Raw genomic sequence first — 27050 nt, 5'->3', positions numbered from 1 at the left:
ATTCTGCTCCTATATCTTATGAACTTATCATCAAACACTCCCAGGACAGGTACAGCACGGGGTTGGATACAGAGTAAAACTCACTCTACACTGTCCCCATCAAACACTCCCAAGACAGGTACAGTACGGGGTTAGATACAGAGTTTTTTTAAATTCATTTGTGGGACATGGGCGTTGCTGGTTGGCCAGCATTTATTGCCCATCCCGGGTTGCCAGAGGGCAGTTGAGAGTCAACCACATTGCTGTGGCTCTGGAGTCACATGTAGGCCAGACCAGGTAAGGATGGCAGATTTCCTTTCCTGAAGGACATTAGTGGACCAGATGGGTTTTTTCCAACAATCGACAATAGTTTCATGGTCATCAGTAGATTCTTAATTTCAGATTTTTTTTTAATGAAGTCAAATTCCACCATTTGCCGTGGCGGGATTTAAATCCGGGTCCACAGAAGATTAGCTGAGTTTCTGAATGAATAGCTTACTGATAATACCACTTGGCCATCTACACTGTACCCATCAAACACGATGTGGAAATGCTGGCGTTGGACTGGGGTAAACACAGTAAGAAGTTTAACAACACCAGGTTAAAGTCCAACAGGTTTATTTGGTAGCAAAAGCCACACAAGCTTTCGGAGCTGCAAGCCCCTTCTTCAGGTGAGAAGGGGCTTGCAGCTCCGAAAGCTTGTGTGGCTTTTGCTACCAAATAAACCTGTTGGACTTTAACCTGGTGTTGTTAAACTTCTTCCCATCAAACACTCCCAGGACAGGTACAGCACGGAGTTAGATACAGAGTAAAGCTCCCTCTACACTGTACCCATCAAACACTCCCAGGACAGGTACAGCATGGGATTAGATACAGAGTAAAGCTCCCTCTACACTGTCCCCATCAAACACTCCCAGGACAGGTACAGAACGGGGTCAGATATGGAGTAAAGCTTTAAGTTCTAAGCACAAAAGACCAATTTCCCAAGCCGTAGTTGTGATATTTTTTTCCATTTCCCACACTAACTGTTCTTTATCTTCTCGTGTGCCAGTGTAGACCCAGGACAGTTTGTCTTGAAAGCTGAGACCTCCCACAGGTCCTGTGTACAGTCTACAGAAAACTTCCAACCCATTGGCCTGGTGAGTCCAAACTGCAGATGGTGTAGTTCATTTGACGTGTTTCGTATTGCCCATCAGTCCGAGACTAAAAAGAGTTTATTTTGCGAATGTTTCCTAATTTAAGGTTGACGGAGACCTTGTTTTATGGGATATTTGGTTACAGTGACCAGTCAGGAGAATCCCTGAGGAAATTACTGACCAGATTCTAGGATGTCATAAAACCATCGCTTATACAAAATCTCTGAACCCCATAGTGCTAAAACTAATTCTTGTGGGAAATCTTAGCAAATGCAGAAATGTTGCACCCCCACACTGACACATCCACAGCCTCTCATTGATATACCTGCCCACATTGATGCACACTACCAGCGACAGCCACCAGGGGCTCCGTGTAGACACACTGCCATATTTGCCACTAACCTAACCCAACCCCAGAGACTCACAGTTGTCCCAAACAGTTCTCCAAGGACCTCATATTAACACACGCTCCATTGGGACTCCATCAGTGGCTACCGATGTTCACTCTCCGATGGCACAATACGTCTTTTTCCCCCAAGATGGCGCCAGAACGAGGTGACCTCTTGCCCAGCCTACCTTCCAATTCTATCTTTTACTCTCGTTCTCTGCTTCCAAAACTTCATTCTAACTCTTTTAAATGCTCTAACAATGTTTTAATTCAATTTCTTACAAATTTGACGACTCCCTAGTTTCCTTCTCTGTGAATGGTATATTTTGTCTGTATGGCGCGCAAGAAACAATACTTTTCACTGTATGTTAATACATGTGACAATAATAAATCAAATCAAATCAATCCTGGGTCCAACCATTGCAGAGAGGGAGGTCTTCCTTCCTGAGCAGGAGACTGAGGGAAAATGGTGGACCGGGTGGGTTACTGATACCCACTTAGGGCTAAAAGATTGAACCAAAAATCTCTCATCCTAAATTCTACAAGAGTAAGGAATTGTGCATGCTCGCTGCAGAGAATGAACTGCATTATACCACACAAAAAGAGTATAAGCTCATAAATCAACAAATGCAGCAATCTGATAGTGTTCCCAAACAGAAACCACAAGATAAAAGGCTGTGTTGTCAGTCCTCATCACTCTGGTACGCAGAAGGGCAAGAGTGCAGCGTTTAACCCCAACAAAGCTGCATTGAACACCTCAATGCTGAGACGTAGGGTCTGGCTTTTCTCTCACAATATTACAACATAAAGTTTACTTATTAGTCACAAGTAGGCTCACATTAACACTGCAATGAAGTTACTGTGAAAATCCCCTCGTTGCAACATTCTGGCGCCTGTTCGGATCAATGCACCCTCACCAGCACGTCTTTCAGACTGTGGGAGGAAACCGCAGCACCCGGAGGAAACCCACGCAGACACGGGGAGAACGTGCAGACTCCACACAATGAACCAAGCCGGGAATCGAACCCGGCACTGTGAGGCAGCAGTGCTAACCACTGTGCCACCGTGCCACCCATGTGTCAGGAGAATCTTACCTTTCCCATTCTGACCACCCCACGCACTGAGCTTTGTGACCTGAGGTGATGCGGAGATTTGAGCCCCTTACCATCCTAATCAAACTGGCAAACACAGGAATGAACTTCATTTTCACACGGATAAAACACTTTCATCCTGAAGAAGGTGACTGCACTGCGTTGATGGTTTCTCGGCACTAGCAGCTAGCCCAAGGGAGATGCTTCAGTTGTGAAACGTGGCCTCATTCAAGCTACTGGCTTCACACCTTCCCTCACATCTGTCTCCACTCAAAGACCACCCCTCTGTCAGTGAGCCAATGCTCGTTAAGTATTCGATGGTGATGCCTTCCCGCTAAATTTGCCCTCTCGGTCCAGCCAGGAGGTCCCAGGCTCTCCGCCTACTATTCATAGAAAACAGGGGTGGGAGGAGGCCATTTGGCCCTTCGAGCCTGCTCCACCATTCATCATGATCATCCAATTCAACATCCTGTGGGGATTTACAAAAGGGAAATCATGCTTGACAAATCTACTGGGATTTTTTGAGGATGTAAGAGTTGATGAGGGGCAGCCAATGGATGTGGTTTATTTGGTCTTTCAGAAGGCTTTCGACAAAGTGCCACATAAGAGATTAGCATGTAAAATTAAAACCCAACTTCCCCCCATATCCACTGATCCCCTTCATCCCAAAAGCTATATCTAACTCCTTGAAAACAAACAATGTTTTGACCTCAACTGCTTTCTGTGGCAGTGAATACCACATGCTTGCCACTCTCTGGGTGAAGAAATTTCTCCTCATCTCAGTCCTATAAGATTTACCCCTTATCCTTAGACTGGCTCTGGACACCTCCACCATCGGATACATCCTTCCTGCATCCATCCTGTCTAGACCTGTTAGAATTTTATCGGTTTCTATGAGATCTCCCCTCATTCTTCTGAACTCCAGCGAATACAATCCTAACTGACTCAATCCCTCCTCATACGTCAGTCCCGCCATCCCAGGAATCAGTCAGGTAAACCTTCTCTGTGCTCCCTCTGGAGCAAGAGCATCCTTCCTCAGATAGAGAGCCCAAAACTTCACACAGTATAGAACATAGAACAGTACAGCACAGAACAGGCCCTTTGGCCCACGATGTTGTGCCGAGCTTTATCAGAAACCAAGATCAAGCTATCCCACTCCCTATCATCCTGGTGTGCTCCATGTGCCTATCCAATAACCGCTTAAATGTTCCTAAAGTGTCTGACTCCACTATCACTGCAGGCAGTCCATTCCACACCCCAACCACTCTCTGCGTAAAGAACCTACCTCTGATATCCTTCCTACATCTCCCACCACGAACCCTATAGTTATGCCCCCTTGTAATAGCTCCATCCACCCGAGGAAATAGTCTTTGAACGTTCACTCTATCTATCCCCTTCATCATTTTATAAACCTCTATTAAATCTCCCCTCAGCCTCCTCCGCTCCAGAGAGAACAGCCCTAGCTCCCTCAACCTTTCCTCATAAGACCTACCCTCCAAACCAGGCAGCATCCTGGTAAATCTCCTCTGCACTCTTTCCAGCGCTTCCACATCCTTCTTATAGTGAGGTGACCAGAACTGCACACAATATTCCAAATGTGATCTCACCAAGGTCCTGTACAGTTGCAGCATAACCCCACGGCTCTTAAACTCAAACCCCCTGTTAATAAAAGCTAACACACTACATCCCAGATGTGGTTTCACCAAGGCCCTGTACAACTGTACTAAGACATCCCTGCTCCTGTACTCGAATTCTCTCGCTATGAAGGCCAATATGCCATTTGTCTTTTTACTGCCTGCTACACCCCCACTTCAGCGACTGGTGTATGAAGACACCCAGGTCTCATTGTACATTTCCCTCTCTGAATTTATAGTCATTCAGGTAATAATCTGCCTTCCTGTTTTTGCGACTCACACTTATCCACATTATACTGCATCTGCCATGCATTTGCCCACTCACTCAGCCTGTCTAAATCACACTGAAAGATCTCTGCATCCCCCTCACAGCTCTCCCACCCACAAGCTTTGTGTCCTTTGCAAATTTGAAGATATTACATTTATTTCCCACATCTAAATCATAAATATATATCGTGAATAGTTGAAGTCCTAGCACTGATACCTGCGGTACCCCCCACTGACACTTAGAAAAAGACCCGTCTATTTCTACCCTTTGTTCCCTGTCTGCTGACCAGTTTTCTATCCATCTCAATACCATGTGCTTTCATTTTCCACGCTAATCTCCTATGTGAGATTTTGTCGAAAGTTTTCTGAAAGTCCAAATAAACCACATCCACTGGCTCCCCCTCCTCAGTAGATTCCAGTCAATTTGTTCAGTATGATTTCCCTTTTGTAAATCCCCACAGGATGTCAGATATGACTCAAAGTGGGGAGTAGTCTTGCTTCTCAGTCAGAGGATTATGAGGGTCAAGTCCCACCCCAGTGAGTTGATAAGAAGCTAGGTTGACATGCCTGGTGGAGTGCTGAGGAAGTGCCTCGCTGTCGGAAGTGCTGTCTTTTGGGTGAGATCATAGATTCACAGAATCCCTACAGTGCAGAAAGAGGCCATTCGGCCCATCGACTCTGCACTGACCACAGTCCCACCCAGGCCCTATCCCTGTAACCCCACATATTTACCCTGCTAATCCCTCTAACCTACGCATCCCCAGGACATGAAGGGAGAATTTAGCATGGCCAATGCACCTAACCCGCACATCTTTGGAGGGTGGGAGGAAACTGGAGCACCTGGAGGAAACCCACGCAGACACGGGGAGAACGTGCAGACTCCACACAGAGAGTGACCCAAGTTGGGAATCAAACCCGGGTCCCTGACGCTGAGGCAATAGTGCTAATCACTGTGCCACTGCGCCGTCTAAGCCATGCCCACAGGATTTTGAGTTTGGCTACACCAAAGCTCTGTCTGCCCTCTCAAGTGGCAATATTTCAAAGAAAAGCTAAAGTATCCAGGGTCGGTTTATCCCTCATCCAATAGCACTACAGAACAGTTTGTATAAGTTTGCTGTGCCCAAATTTGCTACATTGGAAACTGTGACTCGACTTCAATAATAATTCATGGGTAAAACACTTCAGGAAGTCCTGAGGCCATTCGAGGTGCTACAGAAATGATAGGCTTATGAGAATCGACAACGGAACCAGTGCTGAGATGAGGAGAATTTATTTGCACAGTGGCCTGCTGTGATCTGGAGTGCGCTGCCTGAAAGGGCGGTGGAAGCAGATTCAACAATAACTTGCCAAAGGGATCTGGAAAAATACTTGGAAAGGGAAAAATGCAGGGGAGCAGGGAAAGCGCAAGGGAAAGGGACTAATTGGATAGCTTTCTGAACAAGCTGAAACACCCAGGACGGGCAGAGTGGCCTCCTTCTGTGCTGAAAGAGTCTATAAGGAACAAAGCATCAGTAAAGCCTGCTCACTACACTCCTCTAATCAAAGTAAAGTTTATTTAATCGTCACAAGTAAGGCTTACATTGACACTGCAATGAAGTTACTGTGAAATTCCCCTAGTCGCCACACTCCAGCGCCTGTTCGAGTCAATGTACCCTAACCAGCACGTCTTTCAGACTGTGGGAGGAAACCAGAACACCCGGAGGAAACCCACGCAGACACGGGGAGAATGCAAACTCCACACAGACTGCGACCCAAGCCGGGAATCGAACCCGGGTCCCTGGCGCTGAGGCAGCAGTGCTAACCACTGCGCTGGAACATACAAAAAGTCAGGCAGCAAAACTGACAGATAAAACACAACAGGATGGGAATTGCTCCCGAACGCTTTTCTCTTATAAAGCCACAAAGCAAAGGAAGGTCAAAGTTTTAGTCGGATTTCGCCCCCCCCCTCCTCCCCCCCTGTTTGTTTTACTTACTGCACTGGCTTAATCTGACATCTGGGTTTAAAACGCGGTGGGGAAACGGAACAGGTCCCAAGGCTGTGACTTGGGCTGCAGAGAAATCAGTCGCATGCCCTGGATTCTCAGCCCTCTGACAGCAAATGCAAAACAGAGCAAAGAAATAACCCGCCAGTCACAAACAACTCTCAGCTTAGGAACTCCCAGACACAGCAGGAGGAAACTGCCTTCTGTAGATATATATATATATAGAGAGAGAGAGAGAGAGAGCACTGAAAGCAGGCAGCAACTCACTGAGTGATGAAGGAGACTCATTAATCTACAATCGCCACATCTTTCTTTGATCTGTCTGATTATTTTTCCCAGACCAAAGTCAAGCAATAAATCAGCAGAAAACTTTCTCGCAACCTCCAGTCCAGCACAAGCAACAGGATTTATCTTTTGTTTCATCTTTTCTCCCTTGCAGAAGGTGGGGGGAAAGAGTCAGCATTTGTATAGCGCCTTTCAAAAGCCTCGAGTGCCACCAAACACTGGACTGTTGATCTCTGCTGTGTTGTCACTGTTGTCCCTACAGCTGGGCCGAGGCTCCGAGTTCGAGTCCCTCACCCCAGGGTTTGACAGCCATGGATGGTGCGTGTATAATGTGGCCAAACAGGGGGATAACCAGCTTGTGAAACCCCTGTCAAATATCGCTCCCCCCCCCCCCCCCCCCCCCCCCCGCCACCGGTCCCCCCAACCCTCAGATGGCAGGCAGTGAGAGCGGGAGAGTTCCCTAGTCCCTCATGCTGCAGGAGATCATAGCAAACCACTGCAGAACTTTGCCACACTTAATCCTCGACCAATCCGATGGAAGTAGATGGTTGCCAATGCCCTGTTAGGGTATGGTACCCGATGGAGGAGGGGGTCATCTGTCGCAATGTGGGAAAGCATAGCAAGATCCCACAGTCAGCAACTTGATAATGACTGCAACTGCTTTTCCAGCGACATGCGGTCGGAACACTGGGGAGAACCCCCCCCCCCCCCCTCCCCCCCACTTCCACACCTACTTTTCACTGAAGTAATGTTGTGGGACCTTTTACATCCACTTGAGGGGGTGGACAGGTATCAGTTTCACATCCAATTGGGCAGTGCTTGCTCAGTGCTGCAGTATCAGGAGGTGTAATGTGTGCTTAGGCCCCTGAGGTGAACACGGGGTGGGGGGGATTTTTCTGGCCGTTCTCGCCAGCGGGATCTTCTCGTCCCGCTCACAGTGAACCCCCACCATGGGGATACATTTTGAAATTCCGTTGACACCAGTGGGACTAGTGGGGCAGCACGGTGGCACAGTGGTTAGCACTGCTGCCTCACAGCGTCAGGGAGCCGGGTTCGATTCCCGGCTTGGGTCACTGTCTGTGCGGAGTCTGCACGTTCTCCCCATTTCTGCGTGGGTTTCCTCCGGATGCTCCGGTTTCCTCCCACAGTCCGAAAGACGTGCAGTTAGGTGCATTGACCCAAACAGACGCCAGAGTGTGGCCATTCGGGGAATTTCACAGTAACTCCATTGCAGTGTTAATGTAAGCCTTACTTGTGACTAATAAATAAACTTTTAACTTTACTTTCAGAAGATTCCACCGCCAGTCAATGGCAGGCTGGCTCCCGCTGCTGAGAGGCACGCCATGGGAGGAGCGAGGAAGAGGGTGGGGGTGTGGAAAATAACCCCCCCCACCCATAATCTTCTGACCTGGAGGCAAGAATGATGCCCAATTGAGCCTGAGTGGACATGGAGCACAGGGCAATGGGTACAATGGAGGGGGCAGGGGTCACAGGGTTGGGTTGGTGGGGGCAGGGGAAATGAAATCTTACACAATGTTTTAAAGTTATAAAAGGGCAGAAATATCACATGGGAAGTCAGGGCGAAGGGACCGTCAGCAGCCGCAGAAGCAGATAAAAGCAGACCTCACAGGCAAGCTGACACCCACACAGTGTCAACCTCAAAAACAAGCCTGGTGGTTCAGGAAGGAAGAAATGAGGGCACCTCACTCGGGCTGGTGACCTCGATACAAAAAGGTTGGCATGAAAAAGAGAACCCTACACACAGGAGGCCATTCGGTCCATCCGGTCCCTGCCAGGCCTATCAAAGGGCCATCCAATTATCCCCATTTTCGACCAAGAAAGGACAGACCAGAGTGCTTTCTACAGAGAATGAAGTTAAATACAGTAGATGTCCAAAGAGACTTGGGGCTTCAGGTACAATAGATCTTTAAAATGCTGCAAACAGGTGCAGAAAATAATCAGGAACACTAGTGGAATGTTGGCCTTTAGAGGACTGGAATCTAAGGATGCAGGAGTTATGCTGCAGCTATACAAAACCCTGGTTAGACCCCACTTAGAGTTACTGTGAAGTGATATGGGCACCACGCCTTAGGAAGGATACATTGGCCTTGGAGGGAGTGCAGTGGAGGTTTACAAGAATGAGACCTGGAATTCAGGGGTTTAATTGTGAGGAGACCAGTTAGAAGGTTAAGGGATGATCTGATCAAAGTCTTTAAGATACTAACAGGAAAAGACAGGGTAGGTAACGATAAAGTATTTCCCCTGGTTGGAGATTCTTGGACAGGGGGCCTAGTCTAAAAATTAAGCCCAGACTGTTCAGGAGAGATGTTAGGAAGCACTTCCACACACAAAGGGTGGTAGAGGTTGGAATTCTTTTCCACAAACAGCAGTTGATTTTAGATCAGTTGCCAGCTTGAAATCCGAGATAGATACATTTTTGTTAAGCAAAGGTATTAAGGGATGTGAAGCAAAGGCAGGTATATGGCCACAGAGCAGCCATAATCTCATTGAACAGGCACGATGGGCTGAATGGCCTAATCCTCTATCTACGTTCCTATGCACTCTGGCCGGAGTTCTCCAGTCTAGCACGCCCCGCTGCCACTCCCAGCGAGAATGGAGAATTTGGCACTCAGCCAAATCTCCGTTCACTGCAGCAGGACCGGAAAATCCCAGCTGTAGGTGAGGACGGAGAACTGCAGGCGAAGGAAATTTGGCATGTCCGCTACGACACTCACCAATTTTTACAGGTTTGGTATGGCTCCTGCTCTGCCCAAGACCGTAGGAAACTATGAAGGGTTATGAACGTAGCCCAGTCCATCATGCAAACCAGCCTCCCATCCATTGACGCTGACTACACATCCCTCTGCCTCAGAAAAGCAGACAGCATAATCAAAGAACTTTCATTCCCACTCCATCTGATGAAGGAGCAGCGCTCCGAAAGCTTATGGTATTTGCTACCAAATAAACCTGTTGGACTTTAACCTGGTGTTGTGAGACTTCTTACTGTGTTCACCCCAGTCCAACGCCGGCATCTCCACATCATCTGTACAGTTACACAGTGAGTGATCCTCACTCTGAATAAACAGTGACTCTGTACAGTTACACAGTGAGTGATCCTCACACTGAATAAACAGTGATTCTATACAGTGGGGTGGCACGGTAGCACAGTGGTTAGCACTGCTGCTTCACAGCTCCAGGGACCTGGGTTCGATTCCCGGCTTGGGTCACTGTCTGTGTGGAGTTTGCACATTCTCCTCGTGTCTGCATGGGTTTCCTCCGGGTGCTCCGGTTTCCTCCCACAGTCCAAAGATGTGCAGGTTAGGTTGATTGGCCATGCTAAATTTGCCCATAGTGTCCTGAGATGCGTCGATTAGTGGGTAAAATATGTAGGGATATGGGGTAGGGCCTGGGTGGGATTGTGGTCGGTGCAGACTCGATGGGCCGAATGGCCTCTTTCTGTACTGTAGGGTTTCTATGATTCTATGAGTTACACAGTGAGTGATCCTCACCCTGCTGAATAAATAGTGACTCTGTACAGTTACACAGTGAGTGACCCTGAATAAACAGTGAATCGACAGTTACCCTGATGAATAAACATTGATTCTGTACTTAATAAAAGCAAATTACTGCGGATGCTGGAATCTGAAACCAAAAGAGAAAATGCTGGAAAATCTCAGCAGGTCTGGCAGCATCTGTAAGGAGAGGAAAGAGCTGACGTTTCGAGTCCAGACAACCCTTTGATATGCCAAATTTCCTGGACTCGAAATCTGCTGAGATTTTCCAGCATTTTCTCTTATTGACTGTATTTCATTGCAGTGTTAATATAAGCCTACTTGTGGCACTAATAAACAAACTTAAACTTAAAAAAAAACTTGAAGGAACGTTCAAGCCAACTAAAATTGCATGAGGGCTTCACAGAGAGTTTCCTGGTTGAGTTATGAAGCACCAAGCCTCCATGTGATCTGTACAGGTCACATGGCAGAACCAGAGATCCCGTTCCATTAGGCTAGCTTGAGATGGGACAACGGATCAGGGGAGGCTGCATAACTGAAGCCATATCAGCCACCACATGAGTGGGTGTGGGCCTTAGCTGTGGAGACCAGGCCTGCAATCCAGGGGACAGAATTTAACCGGTGCCCCCTCACCCACCAGCTGTCAGTGGATAGCACTCTTGCCTCTGGGACAGAAGGCTAAAAATTCAAATTTTGAGCACATGATCCAGGCTGACACACACGCTGCGGTACTGAGCGAGTGCTAAACTGGTGGAAGGTGTGGCCTTTCAGATGGAACGTTAGACCAAGGTCCTGTCAGGTGACTATACAAGATTCTCGTGGCATTTTAACGAACAGCAAGGAAGCTCTCTCTAGAAATAGAAACCGAAAGTGCTGGGGAAAATAAATTAGCAGGTCTGGCAGCACCTGTGGACAGAGAAATCAAATTAAAGTTCCAAATGGGAGTCATATAGAGCCTGAAACCTGAAGGTTCAAGCCAACTAAACTTGCATGAGGGCTTCACAAAGAGGTTCCTGGTTGAGTTATGAAGCACCAAGCCTCCATGTGATCTGTACAGGTCACACGGCAGAACCAGACATCCCGTTTTCTCTGTTTTCTCTCTCCAAAGATGCTGCCAGATCTGCTGAGTTTATTCAGCATTTTCTGTTTTTATTTTATATATTTTTTTATTCATTCATGGGACGTGGGTGTCGCTGGCTGGGCCAGCATTTATTGCCCATCCCAAGTTGCCCGATGGCAGTTGAGAGTCAACCACATTGCTGTGGCTCTGGAGTCACATGTAGGCCAGACCAGGTAAGGACGGCAGATTTCCTTCTCTAAAGTGAACCAGATGGGTTTTTCCGACAATCGACAATGGTTTCATGGTCATCAGTCGAATCTTAATTCCAGATATTTTTACTGAATTCAAATTCCACCAATTGCTGTGGCGGGATTCGAACCCCAGAACATTAGCTGAGTTTCCAGATTAATAGTCGAGCGATAACACCACTAGGCCATCGCCTCCCCATCTTTAGGTCTCCAGGATCCACAGTATTTTGCTTTGATTTAAGCTCTTTCCAGTATCTGATCAATATTTTTCCATCAACACAGTGTCGCAGAGACAAGTTATTTGGACATTTAACTTAATGCTGTTTGTGGGCTTTTCCTGTGCACAAATTGGCTGCTGCTTTGCAGAGCAATGCAACTCTTACAGCTACGGAAATTGGCCATTCAGCCAAACTGACAGATGCTGTTGTTAGTGCTCAACAGAAATGTTAATATCAATGCTATTAAGTGATGGGGCAATAATACAGCAGCTTGTCGTTTACCTTCAGCAAGTTTATTCTACCTCCAGCTCAGCAGAGAAACCCCTTACAGTTTCCCGTCACCAATTGTTCAGGCTATGTCCATTTCTAGTCTTTTGGAGGTCGAGTCAATAATCACCCCCTCTTAATAGGACAATTACTGGACAATGTCACTGAAAAGCATGCACTCCCAATCTAACTCATTGACTCATACAGTGCAGGAGAGGCCTTTCAGCCCTTCAGGTCTGCCCCGACAAGCAAGAAACACCTGGCCTCCCACCTAATCCCATTTGCCAGCACTTGGCCCATAGCCTTGAATGTTACGACATGCTAAGTGCTCATCCAGGTACTTTTTAAAGGATGTGAGGCATCCCGCCCCCACCACCCTCCCAGGCAGCGCATTCCAGACCGTCACCACCCTCTGGGTAAAAATGTTTTTCCTCACACCCCCCCTAAACCTCCTGTCCCTCAACGTGAACCTATTTTCCCCCCACAACTGACCCTTCAACTCAGGGAAACAGCTGCTCCCTATCCACCCTGTCCATGTCCATCATAATCTTGTACACCTCGATCAGGTCACCCCTCAGTCTTCTCTGCTCCAACAGAAACAACCCAAGCCTACACAACCTCTCTTTATCACTTAAATGTTCCATCCCAGGCAGCATCCCGGTGAATCTCCTCTGCACCCCCTCCAGCGCATTCACATCCTTCCTATAATGTGGTGACCAGAACTGCACACAGTGCTCCAGCTGTGGCCTCACCAAAGTTCTATACAACTCCATCATGACTTCCCTGCTTTTGTAATGTGTGTCTCGGCCATCGCTTCTCGGCCTTTTGGCTAAGATCAAGTGTAGTATGGTCGGCAGCCCATGGTCGGCCGCACTTGGTCGAGGTCATTAGGTTACACTGAAGCTTCATATGTTTCATATGAAGCAATTTTTTAAAGCGGCATCTCGGCCTTTTGGCTAAGATGCAAATGAGCTCAAGTCTTGGAGGAGGAACCTCCCCCTTCTCCAATCAGCTTGGCTCATGTAGATCAGGCCCAGGACAGGGTGGTTTGGTCGCTCGCCCTGTCTTGTCAGCCTGGATCTGAAATGTCTCAACTTGTTGAGACTCTGAATTGGATTTGATTTGATTGAATTGGAAAAGTATTTTTTTTTAAATCTGTGTCTCGGCCTTTTGGCTAAGATCAAGTGTGGTTATGCGGATGCTGCACTTGGTTGAGGTCATTGGGTTGCATTTAAGCTTCATATGTTTCATATGAAGCAATTTTTAAAAGCGGTATCTCGGCCTTTTGGCTAAGATGCAAATGAGATCAAGCCTTGGAGGAGGAATTCTCCGCCTGCTCCAATCAGCTTGGCTCATGTAGATCAGGCCCAAGACAGGGCAGAGGATTGCATGCCCTGTCTTGTCAGCCTGGATCAGAAATGTCTCAACTTGTTGAGACTCTGAATTGGACTTGATTTGATTGAATTGGAAAAGTATAAAAACAAAAAGAAAAATCTGTGCCGCGATTGATAAAGACAAGTGTCCCATATGCATTTTTCACCATCCTACTAACATGTCCTTCTGTCTTCAGAGATGTATGCCAAGGTTCCTTTGTTCTACAGAACTTCCTGGTGTCCTACCATCCATTGAATTAATCTAACTCAAATCAGTGAATCTGTCTGTTCCTTTCTGCCACATGTGTTTATCTGGCTTCACTTTGAATCATTGACACAATTCACCTCAATGACTCCATAGGGGGGGTAGGGGGGTAGTTACATGGCCTTCCTGAGGTGTAGGCGGGGCTGTAAAATGTGCCGAGACGTTCTAAACTCTGTTGACCTCGACGGGACCGTAAAATCCCACCGGTGCAAAATTCCGCCCCATTCCTGAATTGCTTTAGAAAGTTCCTGGTGATTATCTTATATTCATGGCCCCAATGTGGGCAAAACTTTACTGGCGATAGCACATCAACTTTTCCTCACAGAACGTAAACCACTTTGGGAAACCCTGGAGGATGTGAATGGTGTTGAACGAATGAAAGTTCTTCCTCCTCCTGCCTAGAAGGCGGACACAGGCCTCCACAATGTGCCACAGTGGTTACCAAAGGACACAGGGTCGAGACTGCCCACGAAAGGACAGTAACGCACACTCCGATCCCCACGGATTACTGGAAAATCTCCCATCACCTTTCCAACACCAGATGATAAATTCGCTCCTCTTTCTCCACACTGGCTCCAACACGAGTCACAGCCAGCCGATCTTCACAGTGCTGATCTGACATGACCTTGCTTACAGCTCCTTAAAGTGAATCAATATCTAGGACCTTGAACGAAACGCGAGCGGAGATGAGAGAATTGGAGGTTAGAAAAAAAAGGAACGCAATCAGGTCCCATCGCCCACAAGCATGATATTTTGCTGATGGTATCCCTCAGTGAAGTTAAACGACAGGACTACAAAGAGAAGGATTTCTCCCCAAGGCTACTAATTAAAGTTTGCAGCATTAGTGTCAGTGAGAGAGAGAGAGTAAAATGCAAGGTTAGCTTGCAGCATTTTAGTTCTCCTTTGCTGCCTCATGTTTAAGTGTACCGCCCGGTATAGTACCCAGTCCCCCACATTGCCTCATCAGCTGTTGAGCAGAAGTTGGCCCCAGTGCCTTTAAGCGAACACCCTGTCCCAATGATTGAAGCACACGCCCACCATCAAACCATCAGCGCTGCTTCAACTACCCATCCCCCACACCTGCCTTCCTCGTTCAACACCAGAGACTCACTGACAGGAAACTGAAACAGTACAACAACACGCAGTCCCCATCAACACTCCCAGCACAGGTACAGCACGGGGTTAGATACAGAGCAAAGCTCCCTCTACACTGTCCCCATCAAACACTCCCAGGACAGGTCCAGCATGGGGTTAGATACAGAATAAAGCTCCCTCAACACTGTCTCCATCAAACACTCCCAGGACATGTACAACATGGGGTTGGATACAGAGTAAAGCTCCCTCTCCACTGCCCCACCAAACACTCCCAGGACAGGTACAGCACGGGGTTAGATAAAGAGTGAAGCTCCCGCTACACTGTCCCCATCAAGACATCCCAGGACAGGTACAGCACGGGGTTAGATACTGAGTAAAGCCCCCTCTACACTGTCCCCATCAAACACTCCCAGCACAGGTACAGCACGGGGTTAGATACAGAGTAAAGCCCCCTCTACACTGTCCCCATCAAACACTCCCAACACAGGTACAGCACGGGGTTAGATACAGAGTAAAGCTCCCTCTACACTGTCCCCATCAAACACTCCCAGGACAGGTACAGCACGGGGTTAGATACAGAGTAAAGCTCCCTCTCCACTGCCCCACCAAACACTCCCAGGACAGGTACAGCACGGGGTTAGATAAAGAGTGAAGCTCCCGCTACACTGTCCCCATCAAGACATCCCAGGACAGGTACAGCACGGGGTTAGATACTGAGTAAAGCCCCCTCTACACTGTCCCCATCAAACACTCCCAGCACAGGTACAGCACGGGGTTAGATACAGAGTAAAGCCCCCTCTACACTGTCCCCATCAAACACTCCCAACACAGGTACAGCACGGGGTTAGATACAGAGTAAAGCTCCCTCTACACTGTCCCCATCAAACACTCCCAGGACAGGTACAGCACGGGGTTAGATACAGAGTAAAGCTCCCTCCACACTGTCCCCATCAAACACTCCCAGGACAGTTACAGCACGGGGTTAGATACAGAGTAAAGCTCCCTCTCCACTGCCCCACCAAACACTCCCAGGACAGGTAAAGCACGGGGTTAGATAAAGAGTAAAGCTCCCGCTACACTGTCCCCATCAAGACTCCCAGGACAGGTACAGCACGGGGTTAGATACAGAGTAAAGCCCCCTCTACACTGTCTCCATCAAACACTCCCAGCACAGGTACAGCACGGGGTTAGATACAGAGTAAAGCTCCCTCTACACTGTCCCCATTAAGCGCATCCTCAAAACCACCTGCACTTTACAAGTTTAATATTGAAAGTTTATTTATTAGTGTCACAAGTAGGTTTACATTAACACTGCAATGAAGTTACAGTGAAAATCCCCTAGTCGCCACACTCTGGCGCCTGTTCGAATTCACTGAGGGAGAATTTAGCATGGCCAATGCACCTAACCAGCACATCTTTCTGACTGTCGGAGGAAATGGGAGCACCCGGAGGAAACCCACGCAGACATGGGGAGAATGTGCAGACTCTGCTGAAACAGTGGCCTGAGCCGGAAATTGAACCCTGGTCCCCGGCGCTGTTAGGCAGCAGAGCTAACCACTGTGCCACCAGCAAAAACAACACTTAACCCCTGTTTCACCCAGTGACAGAGCTGTGCCCACCAGTACTGTACCCCAGTGTTATACAGTGACAGACTCGTCCCCATCAGTACTGTACGCCAGTGTTATACAGTGACAGACCCGTCCCCACCAGTACTGTACCCAGTGTTATACAGTGACAGACCCATCCCCAACAGTACTGTATCCCAGTGTTATACAGTGACAGACCCATCCCCACCAGTACAGTTGTAGTCCGGAAGTCAGTGTTGAGGGTGGTGAGATATTGGGGAAGGTATCAAGGTCAAGGGTGGGTACCGGTAGACAGGAAGATGGGTTGAAGTGTGACTACTTCAGTGCAAGGAGCATCCGGAACAAGGTGGATGAACTTGGGGCGTGGATTGCTACTTGGGACTACGATGTTGTGGCCATTACGGAGACGTGGGTAGAACAAGGACAGGAATGGTTGTTGGACGTTCCGGGGTATAGATGTTTCAGTAAGTGTAGGGAAGCTGGTAAAAGAGGTGGAGGAGTAGCATTGTTAATCAAGGATAGTTTAACGGCTGCGGAAAAGCACTTTGAGGGGGATATGCACACTGAGGTAATATGGGCTGCAGTTAGAAACAGGAAAGGAGCGGTCACGTTGCTAGGAGTTTACTATAGGCCCCCAAATAGTAATAGAGATGTGGAGGAAGAAATTGCTGAGCAGATTATGGATACGTGTGGGGGTCACAGGGTAGTTGTCATGGGGGACTTTAACTTTCCAAATATTGATTGGAACCTTTGTAGGTCGAATAGTTTGGATGGGGCACTTTTTGTGCAGTGTGTGCAGGAGGGTTTCCTGACACAATATGTGGATAGGCCGACAAGGGGTGAGACCACATTGGATTTGGTACTAGGAAATGAACCGGGGCAAGTGTTAGATTTGGTTGTGGGAGAGAACTTTGGAGATAGTGACCACAATTCGGTGTCTTTTGTTATTGCAATGGAGAGGGATAGGGCCGGACGGCAGGGCAAGGCTTACAATTGGGGGAGAGGTAATTATGATGCGATTAGGCAAGAATTAGGGGGCATAAGATGGGAACAGAAACTGTCAGGGAAAGCACTGATGAAAAGTGGAACTTTTTCAAGGAACAAATACTGGGTGTCCTTGATAGGTATGTCCCTGTCAGGCAGGGAGGAAATGGCCGAGTGAGGGAACCGTGGTTCACAAAAGAGGTGGAATGTCTTGTGAAAAGGAAGAGGGAAGCTTATGTAGGGATGAGGAAACAAGGTTCAGATGGCTCGACTGAGGGTTACAAGTTAGCAAGGAATGAGCTGAAAAAGGGGCTGAGGAGAGCTAGGAGGGGAAATGAGAAGTCCTTGGCGGGTCGGATCAAGGAAAACCCCAAGGCTTTTTACTCTTATGTGAGGAATAAAAGAATGACCAGGGTGAGGTTAGGGCCGGTCAAGGACAGTGGTGGGAACTTGTGTATGGAATCAGTAGAGATAGGCGAGGTGATGAATGAATACTTTTCTTCAGTGTTCACCAAGGAGAGGGGCCATGTTTTTCAGGAAGAGAAGGTGTTACAGGCTAATAGGCTGGAGGAAATAGATGTTCGGAGGGAGGATGTCTTGGCAGTTTTGAATAAACTGAAGGTCGATAAGTCCCCTGGGCCTGATGAAATGTATCCTAGGATTCTTTGGGAGGCGAGGGATGAGATTGCAGAGCCTTTGGCTTTGATCTTTGGGTCCTCGCTGTCCACGGGGATGGTGCCAGAGGACTGGAGAGTGGCAAATGTTGTTCCTCTGTTTAAGAAAGGGAATAGAAATGACCCTGGTAATTATAGACCGGTTAGTCTTACTTCGGTGGTTGGTAAATTGATGGAAAAGGTCCTTAGGGATGGGATTTACGACCATTTAGAAAGATGCGGATTAATCCGGGATAGTCAGCACGGATTTGTGAAGGGTAAATCGTGCCTCACAAATTTGATCGAATTTTTTGAGGAGGTAACTAGGTGTGTTGATGAAGGTAGGGCGGTTGATGTCATATACATGGATTTTAGTAAGGCGTTTGATAAGGTCCCCCATGGTCGGCTTATGATGAAAGTAAGGAGGTGTGGGATAGAGGGAAAGTTGGCCGATTGGATAGGTAACTGGCTATCTGATCGAAGACAGAGGGTGGTGGTGGATGGAAAATTTTCGGACTGGAGGCAGGTTGCTAGCGGAGTGCCGCAGGGATCGGTGCTTGGTCCTCTGCTCTTTGTGATTTTTATTAATGACTTAGAGGAGGGGGCTGAAGGGTGGATCAGTAAATTTGCTGATGACACCAAGATTGGTGGAGTAGTGGATGAGGTGGAGGGGTGTTGTAGGCTGCAAAGAGACATAGATAGGATGCAAAGCTGGGCTGAAAAATGGCAAATGGAGTTTAACCCTGATAAATGTGAGGTGATTCATTTTGGTAGGACAAATTTAAATGTGGATTACAGGGTCAAAGGTAGGGTTCTGAAGACTGTGGAGGAACAGAGAGATCTTGGGGTCCATATCCACAGATCTCTAAAGGTTGCCACTCAAGTGGATAGAGCTGTGAAGAAGGCATATAGTGTGTTAGCTTTTATTAACAGGGGGTTGGAGTTTAAGAGCCGTGGGGTTATGCTGCAACTGTACAGGACCTTGGTGAGACCGCATTTGGAATATTGCGTGCAGTTCTGGTCACCTCACTATAAGAAGGATGTGGAAGCGCTGGAAAGAGTGCAGAAGAGATTTACCAGGATGCTGCCTGGTTTGGAGTGTCGTTCTTATGAGGAAAGGTTGAGGGAGCTGGGGCTGTTCTCTCTGGAGCGGAGGAGATTGAGGGGAGACTTAATAGAGGTTTATAAAATGATAAAGGGGATAGATCGAGTGAACGTTCAAAGACTATTTCCTCGGGTGGATGGAGCTATTACAAGGGGGCATAACTATAGGGTTCATGGTGGGAGATATAGGAAGGATATCAGAGGTAGGTTCTTCACGCAGAGAGTGGGTTGGGGTGTGGAATGGACTGCCTGCAGTGATAGTGGAGTCAGACACTTTAGGAACATTTAAGCGGTTATTGGATAGGCACATGGAGCACACCAGGATGGTAGGGAGTGGGATAGCTTGATCTTGGTTTCAGATGAAGGTCGGCACAACATCGTGGGCCGAAGGGCCTGTTCTGTGCTGTACTGTTCTATGTTCTATGTACAGTACCCCAGTGCTATACAGTGACAGACCCGTCCCCACCAGTACTGTATCCCAGTGTTATACAGTGACAGACCCATCCCCACCAGTACTGTACCCAGTGCTATACAGTGACAGACCCGTCCCCACCAGTACAGTACCCCAGTGTTATACAGTGACTGACCCATCCCCACCAGTACTGTACCCAGTGCTATACAGTGACAGACCCGTCCCCACCAGTACTGTATCCCAGTGTTATACAGTGACAGACCCATCCCCACCAGTACTGTACCCCAGTGTTATACAGTGACAGACCCGTCCCCACCAGCACTGTACCCCAGTGTTATACAGTGACACATCCGTCCCCACCAGTACTATACCCCAGTGTTATAGAGCGACAGACCCATCCCCACCAGTACTGTACTCCAGTGTTATACAGTGACAGACCCATCCCCACCAGTACTGTACCCCAGTGTTATACAGTGACAGACCCATCCCCACCAGCACTGTACCCCAGTGTTATACAGTGACACATCCGTCCCCACCAGTACTATACCCCAGTGTTATAGAGCGACAGACCCATCCCCACCAGTACTGTACTCCAGTGTTATACAGCGACAGACCCATCCCCACCAGTACTATACCCCAGTGTTATACAGTGACAGACCTGTATTCACCAATAGCTGACCTCTGCATTACAGAGCTCAAGTGCTCTTCCCTGAGCAGTAACCTGAGGATGAACAGACTGTTGTATCTGACCTGATGATGTTTTTAAACTGGTCCAATGGCGTCTGGGAAACCCACACATGTCCCGTTTCTTGCTGTACAGAAGCCCTAGTACGAGTGTTACCCTATCTGGCTGCAAGTGTTTCAACTCCAGACAATCACAAGCTCACAGACAACACCTTTTTATCTCTTTATTTTAATATTTGTAATGCGGAGATCGATAGTGTTGTCTGCATAAGACAGTCACGTAGCTCCAATCAATGATACCATAATGTGTTACATTACAATACTGACCTCACTCTTTAACCTCCAATGTGCCAGTGGGAATTTCCACTGGAACCTGTTAATATTGAGTTTCTATTCTTCCAATATTGGATCTGGATGAGGCCATTCAGCCCCTCGATCCTGCTCCACCATTCAATGAGATCAGTGCTAACCTGATTGTGGCCCCAATTCCACTCCCCTGTCTGTGCTGCCCTTGTAATCTCAAATCTGTCTGACTCAGCAGCGAATACATTCAATGATCCAACCTCCACTGAGAGCTGCGGGAGAGAAATGCACAAACTCCCTGGCAGAAGAGGTTACTTCTGTCTGAAATGGCAGAATGCATATATAAACAGTGTTCCCTAAGCCTGCGTGTGTGTATGTGTGTGTGTGTGTATGTGTGTGCGTGTTAGCACGTGAGTGTGAGTGTGTGTTAGCGTGTGTATATGTGAGTGTGTGTGAGTGTGCATGTGTGTGTGTGCGATTGTGTGTGTGAGTGAGTGTGTGTTAGCATGTGAGTGTGTGTGTGAGTGTGTGCGTGCGCGTGTAAGTGTGTATGTGTGTGTATGAGTGTGTGTGTGTTAGTGTGTGTGTTAGTGTGTGCGTGAGTGTGTGTGTGTGTGAGTGTGTATGTGTGTGTGTGTGTATGTATGTGTGTGAGTGCACGTGTCTGATTGTGTGTGTGCGTGAGTGAGTGAGTTGCGTGTGTGTTTGTGTGCATGTGTGTGTGTGCGTGTGTGGGATTGCGTGTGTGTGTGTGTGAGTGTGTTTGTGTGCGTGAGTGTGTGTGTACGAGTGTGTGTGTGAGTGTATGTGAATGCATGTGTGAGTGTGTGTGCATGTGTGTCTGTGTGTGTGACTGTGCGTGAGTGTGTGTGTGTCTGTGTGTCAGTGTGTGTGCGTGTGTGTCTGTGTGTGTGTCTATGCGTGTGTGTGTGTGTGACTGCGTGTGTGTGCATGTGTGTGTGTGCGTGTGTGTGTCTGTGTGTGTGTGAGTGTGTGTGTCTGTGGGTGTGTGTGTGTTTGTGTGTGTGTGAGTGTGTGTCTGTGTGTGTGTCCGTGTGTGCGTGTGTGTGTGCGTGTGTGCGTGTGTGTCTGTGTGTGTGCGTGTGAGTGTAAAGAGACAGTAAGAATATTGAGTGACTAAAACCGGATTCTGTGATTTGAAGATTCCTTCACAGAATGAGACACACAGTTGGAATCCAGACGTCATGCTGAAGGCCAAGGTTAGCCCAACCTTCTGATACAACGGCGATAATTCAGTTTCTCAGCTGATGAAAGTTGACAATTTTGCCGTCTCGAGGACAGCGACGAGCATTGCAAAATTTCCTTCCTCTGATCAGCATGTCCTTCTGACCTCTGCTGAACTGCAGTAGTCAAAATTGAAGGAAAACTCCCTTCCTGTAATCCCTCTTGAACTCACTTCAGAATTACAGAGCAACGCTACAATCACATCATCAGCTACACACTAAATTGTACTGAGTGAGTTGAGGTAAAGCAGCGTAGGCAATGAAACTCCCCTTCACTGTCAGCACCCTCTGTCACCATCAAACAGTCGCAGGAAAGGTACACATTCTGTTGAAGAGGGAAACCTCCCTCTACACTGTCCCCATCAAACACTCCCAGGACAGGTACAGCACGGGGTTAGATACAGAGTAAAGCTCCCTCTGCACTGTCCCCATCAAACACTCCCAGGACAGGTACAGCACGGGGTTAGATACAGAGTAAAGCTTCCTCGACACTGTCCCAATCAAACTCTCCCAGGACAGGTACAGCACGGGGTTAGATACAGAGTAAAGCTCCCTCTACACTGTCCCCATCAAACACTCCCAGGACAGGTACAGCACGGGGTTAGATACAGAGTAAAGCTCCCTCTACACTGTCCCCCATCAAACACTCCCAGGACAGGTACAGCATGGGGTTAGATACAGGGTAAAGCTCCCTCTACACTGTCCCCCATCAAACACTCCCAGGGCAGATACAGCACGGGGTTAGATACAGAGTAAAGCTCCCTCTACACTATCCCAATCAAACTCTCCCAGGACAGGTACAAATTTTCTTTGCACTCTCAGAATATACAGTTTAAGCCTATCACATCTGGACACAGTGTGAGAATAGAATTGGCGTTAAGGTGATACCTACAACCAAATCCTGCAATCTCGCCCCATCCATTTTACTCAATTCCCTTCCTCCATGGACGCCACGTGGCACAGTGGTTAGCACTGCTGCCTCACAGCGCCAGGGATCCGGGTTCCATTCACAGCTTCGGGACACTGTCTGTGCAGAGTCTGCACGTTCTCCCCGTGTCTGCGTGGGTTTCCTCCGGGTGCTCCGGTTTCCTCCCACAGTCCGAAAGACGTGCTGGTTAGGGTGCATTGGCCGTGCTAAATTCTCCCTCACTGTACCCGAACAGGCGCCGGAGTGTGGGACTTGGGGATTTTCACAGTAACTTCAATGCAGTGTTAATGTAAACCTACTTGTGACACTAATAAATAAACTTTAACTCCCATATCCCCTACCTGTCCATTCCCAACCCCATAACCTGTCCTGGCCCCTCCCTCCCTGTTAACCTCCACCACCTCTGAGAAGGGTCACTTGGTTTGGATAGTGGAGAGTTCCAGTCAGCCAGCGATCGGTGTGACTCAGCTCCTGTGGGCTGGGGGTGGAGAGAGGGGATTGGCACCATCAGGAAGAACCATTAAACTAAAATGGAATGAGGTACTGAGTTATTGTGCAATAAATCGCGGGCTTGTCGAGCTCAGGCAAACATTGCCGGTCGGAGGTTTGATTCACTGAGATCTTACTGATCAAGGTCGGGGTCACAGATGAGCCACACGATTAGTGAGCAGACAAACACAACAGCTGGCACTAATTTACAGTTCCAGACCTCGAGCAGGAAGCTGGGATCAGCTCCTTGTCTTGCTCTAAAGGCTGCCTTGAACTGAGAGAGCAGCCAATCACAGCCCGAAACCCATGTCTGCGGTGGGTCGGGTGGGTAACTCTCTCTTTCAGGTTCAGTGTATCCCCCCACCCGTCCCCCTCGACCCTTGTGGGTGGATATGAATCAGCGTGCAGCTGAGCGTGGGAGCATTCCCTCGACTCTCCCCTGGCTGGTCCTGGCCAATACTTTTCTCTCACTGAACTGATCATCTGGTTTTCATTCAGTTGCTGTGTGCGAGCTCGCTGTGTACAATTGAACTGTCCCTGACTGTAAAGCGGGTCGCGACTGCGGGGTGCACTGACTGATCATCACTAGGTCGCGAGTTCAGCAAGATCCCACAGTCATCAAAATAAATAGCCAATGTGATAGTGGCTGCTGGGGCTCCAGAAGAGCTGCCAATGTGCACCTGGACTAATGCACACCTGGATCAACGCACACCTGGACTAATGCACACCTGGATCAACGCACACCTGGACTAATGCACACCTGGATCAACGCACACCTGGACTAATGCACACCTGGATCAATGCACACCTGGACTAATGCACACCTGGATCAAAATACACCTGGACCACACACACCTGGACCAAAACACACCTAGCCCACACACACCCGATCCAATACACACCTGGACCAACGCACACCTGGACCACACACACCCGATCCAACACACACCTGGACCAACACACACTCAGATATTAGAGGGATGTTTTTTACACAGAGGGTGGTGGGGGCCTGGAATGCGCTGCCAAGTAGGGTGGTGGAGGCAGGCACGCTGACATCGTTTAAGACTTACCTGGATAGTCACATGAGCAGCCTGGGAATGGAGGGATACAAACGATTGGTCTAGTTGGACCAAGGAGCGGCACAGGCTTGGAGGGCCGAAGGGCCTGTTTCCTGTGCTGTACTGTTCTTTGTTCTTTGTTCTCTCCACTCACATTGTGTGTACATGTAAAGACTTGATTACCTGTAAAGACTCGCATTCCAACCATTATCTTGTAAATTGAGTTTGTGTCTATGCATGCCCTGTCTATGAACACAACTCCTCACTCACCTGAAGAAGAAGCGACACTCCGAAAGCTTGTGATACCAAATAAACCTGTTGGACTTTAACCTGGTGTTGTGAGACTTCTTACCGATCATTGAATAGCACAGAAACAGGCCATTCAACCCGAATGGACCATACTGGCTTCACAGGAGCCTCCTCCCACCTCAGCCTCCCAGCTTATCAATCTATTCCTTTCTCCCACATGTGTTCATCCAGCTTCCCTTCAAACACAACAAATCCTATGGATCTCAAATAAAAGCAAAATACTGCGGATAGTACTAGAGAAATCAAAGCGGAGAGAAGACTGGAAGAGTTCCAAAGAAGAGTTCAAAACATTAACTCTGTTTCTCCCCATCTCGGATGCTGCCATACCTGCTGCGTTCCTTCCAGAACTTTCTGATCCTATTTCACCTCAAATACTTTGTGTGGTACCGAGTTGCACACACTATAAATCCTCTGGAGTAAGATCTTTCCCCTCTGCTCCCTACTGGGTTTATTGGTGACTATCATTTATTCATGGTCCCCTTAGTTTCCCCACTAAGTTCCCCACTAAGGGCGGCACGGTGGCACAGTGGGTTAGCACTGCTGCCTCACAGCGCCAGGGACCTGGGTTCGATTCCCAGCTTGGGTCACTGTCTGTGTGGAGTTTGCATGTTCTCCCCGTGTCTGCGAGGGTTTCCTCTGGGTGCTCCGGTTTCCTCCCACAGTCCAAAAGACGTGTTTGTTAGGTGCGTTGGCCGTGCTAAATTCTCTCTCAGTGTACCCGAACAGGCGCCAGAGTGTGGCGACTAGGGGATTTTCACAGTAACTTCATTGCAGTGTTAATGTAAACCCACTTGTGACAATAATAAATAAACTTAATTGTTATGCAATGATAAAAAAATCATTGTTATGAAGTAAATTGAACCACGTTACCCCTGCCTTTATTATCCGGGGAGGGAAAACGTTTTCTGTAAGTAATAAATGATTGAAAAACCTGGATTTATTTTCCCACGTTTCGCCATCTGAATGGGATCCTTGTACCAGCAACCGAGTTTGTAAGCCAGGAGTGTAAGTTCCAAACACACCTTAGCAGCAGTTTGCAGCTGCTAGCCGTGACTCGGTGAGGAATACTCTTACGTCTCAGGTTCCAATTTTGTGGGTTCAAATCTCAGTCCGGAGATGAGCGTGTAAAATCCAAGCTGGCTCCCAGGGGCAGCGCTGAAGGAGTGCTGCATGCCCAGGGGTGTCCTGAAATCACAGAATCATAGAATCCCTACAGTGCAGGAGGCCATTCGGCCCATTGAGTCTCTACCACCCACAATCCCACACAGGCCCTATCCCCGTAACCACATATTTACCCTGCTAATCCCTCTAACCTACGCATCCCTGGACATTAAGGGGCAATTTACCCCATGTCCAAACCACCTAACCTGCACATTGGACCGTGGGAGGAAACCGGAGCACCCGGAGGAAACCCACGCAGGCACGGGGTGAATGTGCAGACTCCACAATGACAGTGACCCGAGGCCGGGAATTGAACCCGAGTCCCTGGAGCTGTGAGGCAGCAGTGCTAACCACCATGCCACCCGATCTGCCACCTCGATTAACGCGAAGATTCCATGGTACTAATTTGAGGGACAGCAGGGGAGCCTTCCTTATCACTTTGGAATGGTTTGAGAATTTGAACAGTGTTAAGTAAATGCAAATTTTTTCTCTGTGACAGTATCCCTGGTGACCTGGGGACTCCAGGGCCTGATGTAAAGATGAACCCAGTCACGAGGATGCACTGAAACGCAAACCTTGAAATGACAGACCCTGCACATGTCGGGCGAAGGGAAAGATTTGAAAATTCCCATCCTTCCACAGGCCTTCTTATCTCTGTTAATACCTCCAGTCCCACAAGTTTCTGAAACATCTGGGCTCATCTGTGATTCCCAGTTTTAACCGCTCCACTATTTGCGATCGTAGAATCATAGAATCATACGGTACAGAAGAGGCCCCTCGGCCCATCGAGTCTGCACTGACACATGAGAAACACCTGAACGCCCACCTAATCCCACTTGCCAGCACTTGGCCCATTGCCTTGAATGTTATGACGTGCCAAGTGCTCATCCAGCTACTTTTTAAAGGATGTGAGGCATCCCGCCTCCACCACCCTCCCAGGCAGCGCATCCCAGACCGTCACCACCCTCTGGGTAAAAAAGGTTTTCCTCACGTCCCCCCTAAGCCTCCTGCCCCTCGCCTTGAACCTATGTCCCCTCATGACTGACCCTTCAGCTAAGATAGCTGCTCCTTATCCACTTGCACACCTCAATTAGGTCACCTCACTGCTCCATCAAAAGCAATCCAAGCCTATCCAAGCTTCATAACTTAAATGTTCCATCCCAGGCAGCATCCTGGTGAATCCCCTCTTCACCCTCTCCTAGATGGGTGGAGAACTGGCTTGGTCACAGAAGACAGAGGGTGGTAGTGGAAGGGTCTTTTTCCGGCTGGAGGCCTGTGACTAGTGGTGTTCCGCAGGGCTCTGTATTGGGACCTTTGCTATTTGTGATTTATATA

General features: G+C 48.3%; 1 protein-coding gene and 1 pseudogene across 2 annotated transcripts in view; one reads left to right on the top strand and one right to left on the bottom strand.

The window, feature by feature from the left end:
- nrip1a (nuclear receptor interacting protein 1a) overlaps nucleotides 1-27050 on the bottom strand; it is a 110820-nt gene that overhangs the window by 7518 nt on the left and 76252 nt on the right. The window contains exon 1 of one of the 2 annotated variants that reach the window (XM_078233056.1): nucleotides 25577-25698. The exons of the other annotated variant lie outside the window; for it this stretch is intronic. The gene's annotated coding sequence lies outside the window, so the exon portion shown is untranslated. Of the gene's footprint in view, nucleotides 1-25576; nucleotides 25699-27050 lie in introns of those variants that run through there. 2 annotated transcript variants of the gene reach the window in all.
- On the top strand, nucleotides 12877-13082 carry LOC144506729 (U2 spliceosomal RNA; annotated as a pseudogene).

The sequence above is a fragment of the Mustelus asterias genome, chromosome 17 (genome assembly GCF_964213995.1).
Source record: "Mustelus asterias chromosome 17, sMusAst1.hap1.1, whole genome shotgun sequence".
NCBI classification, from domain to species: Eukaryota; Metazoa; Chordata; class Chondrichthyes; order Carcharhiniformes; family Triakidae; genus Mustelus; species Mustelus asterias.
This window is presented reverse-complemented; position numbering and strand designations above follow the sequence as displayed.